This window comes from Nelumbo nucifera, chromosome 3, assembly GCF_055504915.1.
Source record: "Nelumbo nucifera cultivar China Antique chromosome 3, China Antique-T2T, whole genome shotgun sequence".
NCBI lineage: Eukaryota > Viridiplantae > Streptophyta > Magnoliopsida > Proteales > Nelumbonaceae > Nelumbo > Nelumbo nucifera.
The window spans coordinates 57,102,826-57,109,474 of record NC_142651.1 but is presented as its reverse complement, the minus strand read 5'-3'; the positions used below and the strand labels follow the sequence as shown (position 1 = coordinate 57,109,474).

Below are 6,649 nucleotides of genomic sequence, written 5' to 3'. Positions count from 1 at the left end.
GGATTTTGTAAGAAAAATATTATTGTAGTTAGAAAGGGAAATAAATTAACCCTTTCCATTCAAATAAATTCTATCAAGTCATCAAGGCATTTTTCTTAATTCAGAAAGTGAGAAGGGGTTTTAAGATGTTCAAAGGAATTTTGATATGCTTTTGTAAAAAATGAAAGACGATTTTAACGGAGTAAAGATGTTATATTGGATGATTGTTGATGATGGTAGATGTTGTCAGGGTTGGTGCTCCAGTAGCAACGTGTTAAAGGACAAGCTTGCATAGGCTTTAAGCTCATCACAAGCCTGTGCCGAGTCCTGAACTCTCCATGGGTGTCTCTGTATGTGCTAAACCAATGCTACATCAGCCCCTTGCTTTAAGATATTGTAGTTGTGGTGATCAGCATGTACCTACATCAGCCCCCTGCTTATCGGTAAGTATTACCGATAAGCATTTGTGTCGTCGGGTTCACTTTGGAGGTCTGTGATAGAGTGATGAGTGCGGGAGACCGTGGGTGTTGTGGCGCCTTGGTTATGTGATTCTTTGTGGCTTACAGCAAACAAGTTCCCTGGTTTTGGGGTGTGTGTTCGCTTTGTTGACTCTGGTGATCGTTCTTGTTCCCGGTTGGTATGCATGGCAGACTGTGTGCATAAAAATTTTAATTTGGGTAGGCTATTAGCCCCCTGCTTATCGGTAAGTGTGAGCTTATCGACAAGCATTCCTACCTTTTGGTCATTGGGGTCGATTATTTTGGTATATTCAGCCCCCTTGTTTTTTGACGGAGTGCTTTCTATCAAGAAGCATTTCAGTATTTTGGTCATTTGGCAAAGTTCTTAGACAAGGGGGTGTTCTATAGCGTGAATGAGAAATTGATGGATGTGAAATAGTTCACACCACACCATTGTGGTAGAGGCCAATCCACACCACACTATAATCCACATAGGTTTGGTTTTATGGCAAAACCTGGAACCTACCCTATAGGGGTCAGTTTTAAGTTTTTGGAACCAAAACCTACATTGTGAAAGTCGGTTCCAGGGTTAGTTCTAGCCTTGATGGTTTCGGGTCGGTTCTAGGATCTACCCATGGAACTTGTTCTTTGTTTACTCTCTCCTTAAAAAAAACATGTTTTTTTTTAAAACTTGATTTTTAATAAATATGATATATATAGTTTAAAACATATATTAACTTTATTGATTAAATTGAATAAGTTAATATGAAAATTATCATTATATGGTTCAAAACATATAATTTAAATTTTGTAAATATTACCTTTTGCATTACTCATTATACATATTCAAATATTAACATGGAAACAAATGATCAAATCACTTAAAGTAACTCAATAGCCAAGGGAGACCATGGCCTTTGTAACCATGAATGCTTGGGTTCAAATGTTCACATCCCTAAAAGTATTTTGGGGTTTATTTCAAGGCAAGTTCGGTTCCAAGATAGGTTCCACCAAGGCCAACAAAGGCCAGTTCATTGGATCGGTTCAGGTAGGATAAACCCCTAACCCTAGAACCAGCCTAGGTGGGGGTCAGTTCCAAGAATTTGGAACCAGACCCTACCCTAAAATAGATCGGATAGGGTCGGTTCAAGGCCAATTCCAGATTGGTTCCATTCGGTTCTGGGTTTCTTACCCATTTCCTCACCTCTAAATCCACAACAATCCTTCACAATTCAAATGACTAACAACCAATTTGCACTCTCCACATATTCACTTATAAGGTGTTGGGATAAGCCCACCTTTGAAAGCTAAAAGCTAGCCCCTAGTATTCAAACCTCCCAAATGATTATATGGACAAGCATGCCATTTGCATCCACCAAATTAAGGGCTTGGTTTTGTTTGTGCTTTCATTTGGGTTTTAGCTGGTTCTAGAATGAAAAACAAGTGGGATTGCATTCCATTAATTTTCATGGAATCAAGAATTAATACATGGTACAAGAACAAGCAGAAATCTCCCCTTTAGACATGCCAATTTCAAAATAGAGGATTTGTGGATGTAAGCATGACATGGTTGTCACATGGTGTGTTTCGCATACCAATAAGGTAGCGATAAGTATCGTCTATATCTCATGGATGGGATCCTTTTGGTTCTATACATGGGTATACAACCGTTGAGTTCATCATGGACCTAGGGGTGGCCATGAGCCGAGCTTTTCACGAGCTATTCAATCTCGACTCGTGAACAGTTCAGATCGACTCGGTTTAAACCGATCTTCAAGCCGAAATCGAGCCTGATATATAACCTTGTTTGCTAATCGAGCCGAGCTCGAGCTAGGTGAAGCTTGGCTCGTGAGGCTCGCAAGCTTAATCAAGCCTAGTATAATAAATAAATAATTTTTATTATATACATGCATACATACATACATAATTTTTATTATATACATGCATATATACATAGATAAATATATAATAAATAATTTTTATTATATATATAATAATATTTTATATATAATATTTTTTGTTTTTATGTATAATAGTAAATAATTTTTATAATTCTTATTTTTTGTATGAAAAATAAAAATATTTTTTATATGTACATTTTTTATTTTTATTTGTATAATAATAAATATTTTTATAATTCTTAATTTTTTGTATGTAAAATAAAAAATATTTTTATATGTATAATTTTTATCTTTTAGAAAAAAAAATTTATTTGTATAATAATAAATAATTTTTATAGTTCTTAATTTTTTGTATGTAAAATAAAAAATATTTTTATATATATAATTTTTATTTTTTAGAAAAAAAACTTGTCTTGTAGTCAAGATCGAATTGAGCTGAGCTCGAACTTGTGAGCTTTGAACAGTGCCAAGCTCGAGCTCAAGTCTCTAGCTCGAGCCTAATACAATTTCAGCGAGCCAAACTCAAATATTCAAGTATTCAGCTCAACTCGACTCAGATCCACCCCTACATAGCCCATCCTCGTCCACAATAATATAAACAGGGACGATCCAGAGAGCATTTTCTCGTCTGTCATTATCTCGTGGTTAGAACTGGTTCAGGGTGTGGACAAAATCGATAAATGATTCGGTGCAACACACCCGCCTCAAAACACTTTTTTTACTGTTTGAAACCCATTCTTAAATTGTTTATTATATTATTTTTAATAATTTTTAAAATTATTATTTATAAGTATAATTAATGATTTAATTTGTTTAATTGCTTAATATTTCATGACGAGCACTTCATAGTTAGATTTGTTAACGTTCTAATGGCACGTATATGATATAGTTATTTGTGCATAAAAGAAATAGAGTAAATTAAGAGATGAGAATTTACATAGCTTTAAAAAATTGGATATGATTCAAAGCCGCTTGTGAAAACGGTTGACTGTATGTAAGGGAAAAATACAAGAGCAACAACTAGTGAGTCCATTACAAATGCATCAGGTCCAAACCAATCCAAAGAATATTTGGGACCATTTTGGACCGTTCAATATGTTCAAATTTGTTTTAATTTAGATTAATTCTAATCCAAAAGTGGTCCATTCACACCTATATTCCTATCTTTTATCAATGGACTAGATATTGGTCCAATCCAATCCAATCCAATATAAATTTATTATGGATAGACCAGGTCCAATCCAATCCAATAAATACTTTGGACCATTAAATATGGACTGGTCCAATTCAATATGTCTAGGTGGTCCGTCAAACCCGCTAAATTAATTTTTATTTGCATGGGTCTAATCCAAAACCGGTCCATCGACACCACTACCCCTGATGTGGTTGAAATTTGAAAAAAACGAGTGATGTTTAATAGTGTCCCTTTATATTTTATTTGTTTTAGGGTCTGGAGCTGCTAAATTTTGTGGTGTACAAGCAATCGGAATGATGAGTAAGGCTTGGTTCGGTTGATCTAATTGCTTAATTCATAATTGTTGATATGCAGTACTGATTAATATATTAATTTATAAATTAGTAGTAATTTAATAATTACTAATTATTTGTTATTTATTAATTTATTAATACGTTTATTATTTTTAACCATTTTCTATAATTTGTTAATCTATAATAATCAAATGTTCTTCTCCTCATTGACAAACTTTTTTAACTGTCATTTCACAGAACCAGCATTCATACTTTGGAACAACATTCTCTATATTCAAATATCAGAAAAAATAGAAAATTATAAGTTTTTACAGTGCTTTTGTTTTTTTGCTTTTCAAACATCAGTACAACCAAACTGCACTTAACTGAATTTTGCACACAAGTTTTGTACACTGATAATATACTGATTAATTTTATATCATAAATTACATGTGTACCTCCGTTGTAGTCTAGTTGGTTAGGATACTCGGCTCTCACCCGAGAGACCCGGGTTCGAGTCCCGGCAACGGAATAAGTATACTTTTAGCAATAAGGATTTTTTGTTTTGATAACTTGGACAGTTGAGTCGAATTCACAAGATTGACGATGGATCACTGTCAACATGTTTTGCTTGCAAGTTTCCTCCCAAGAAGGTGTTGATATTCCAAGGGGGGTCCTCTCTACCACGCAACCATTGACAACTAAGTTCGACCTCTCTCTATGATGATTCTTGATCTCCTCAACTTCGGTGTGTCAGTTGATGAGTCTCCAATGCAGCCCACACCTCACCTTCATTGAGAGTCCGGCTTCACACTATTCGCGCAAAAGGAGTTTGTGTAAAATGTTTGAAGCATGCAAGGGAGTTTAACGAGTTTAACGTTGTTAGCTTGCAAACAAAATCTACTTTTTCGAATCTGATCCTCTCCTCTTCTCTATCTCCTTTCGCTCGAGTGTCGCACGTTTTCTTCTCCCTCCCTCTCTACAACCATTACCAGCGACGACAGGTTTGGATGGTAGCTACAACCGGCAACCATTTTACACGCGTCCTCCACTCTCGTCCACTCTGCTCAATTGATTCTCTCTCTCTCTTAGTTTCCTCATTAAAATTACAAACTGCTTCTCTTCTTACTACTCTGTTCTAGTTGTTTGATTAAATCCTAGTTTTCTTCTATATTTCTGTTATCTCAAATGGATCTAGTTCATGTTTTCCCGATGAGATTGTCCGTGAATGCTTAATATGCGTTCCTTACAGCCAGTTCTCCAATGTCTCGACTGTCTGCAAAGGTTGGGAAGAAGAGGTGGAGTCGGTGCAGTTTCACCAAAGGATTAAGCCGAGCCATCGTTGCCCTTACGTACGCAAGCTGAACAGAATCAAGCGTCCCCTACGCTAAAGTAGGTACCTCTTCGTTGTATGCCTCCAGGCATAATGTAGGTACTTTGACCTCGGCTGGGATTACCGCTTCCGTGCCATAGGTGAGGTTGAAGGGGGTTTCACCTATGGCGGTCTCCACGGTAGTTCGGAAGGCCCATAATACATTGGGTAGCTCGTCTACCCAGAGTCCTTTAGCTCGGACTAAGTGGGATTTTAGTCCACGGAGTTTTGCTCTATTTGTGACTTCCGCCTATCCATTTGCTTGGGGGTGTGCCACTGAAGTGAAATTTTGCTATATCCCCATCTCGGCGCACCAGTTCTAAAACTTGATGTCTTCGAATTACTTACCGTTATCGGAGATGAGCACCCGAGGTAGTCCGAAGCGGCATACTATACTCCTCCAAAAGAAGTTTTGTACACTTTGTGCTGTGATTGTTGCTAGGGGTTCCGCCTCCACCCACTTTGTGAAGTAATCCACTGCTACCACTAAGAATCTCCTCTGTCATCTCGCTGGAGGGAATGGTCCAAGAATGTCGATTCCTCACTATGCGAAGGGCCATGGGCTAGTGAGGTACTTCAGGTCGGCAGCAGGTTGGTGATGGATATTGGCGTGCCTCTGGCATTTATCGCACTTCTTGACAAGCTCGAGTGCATCTACCTTCATCGTGGGCCAGTAATACCCTTGTTGCAGTGCTTTCTGGGTGAGAGCCTTGCCCCCCAAGTGTCTGTCACACAGGCCTTCATGAGTATCACAGAGAACGAGCTCAGCCTCTGAAGGTCGCAAGCAGCGCAAGTAGGGGAGCGTGTAGGATCTCCGGTACAACCGTCTGTTTATCATGACGTACTTGGCTACCTGTTGCTCTACCTTCTGGCCGCGTTGCGATCTGCAGGGAGGGCTCTATGAAGCAGGTAGCTCGCGAGTGGGTCAATCCAGCTCGGCTCTGTTTGTGTAACAGGAGCGACCTCTTCTGCCCTCCCGAGAATGCTGGGCCGAGGTAGGTTCTCCATGTACACGGTCCTCATGGTATTGCTGCTCGTGCTGGCTAACCGGGATAAGGCATTAGCCTCAGCATTCTCGGACCTTGGAATCTGCTTGATGAAGTATGATTGGAAGCTGCGTAGAACTTCCTTGACCTTGGCTAGATAAGTAGCCATGGTGGGGTTGCGAGCTTCGTAATCGCAAGTGACCTGGTTGACCACGAGCTAGGAGTCGCTGCAGATGACGTGTTTCACTTGTACCTTGTTCGCTAAAGTGAGCCCGGCTATCTGTGCTTCGTACTTTGCTTCGTTATTAGATGCCGCGAACTCGAACCGAAGTGCGTACTCCAGCTTCACCCCGCTTGGCCCGTACAGAATAATGCCGGCTCCGCTTCCTTGTTGATTGGATGAGCCGTCTACATGGAGGATCTAGGGCTCCTCATCCCAGGTTGGCCTTGCTCTAACTGAGACCGGTACCGCACTGGTCGAAGCTT

The 6,649-nt window shown here is 39.2% G+C and overlaps 1 non-coding gene across 1 annotated transcript; it reads left to right on the top strand.

Annotated features, from left to right (window-relative positions):
• The first annotated feature begins 4,264 nt into the window (after positions 1–4,264).
• Positions 4,265–4,337, top strand: TRNAE-CUC (transfer RNA glutamic acid (anticodon CUC)). The gene has a single exon. It is a non-coding gene; the product is annotated as a tRNA-Glu (tRNA).
• The last annotated feature ends 2,312 nt before the right edge of the window (positions 4,338–6,649 follow it).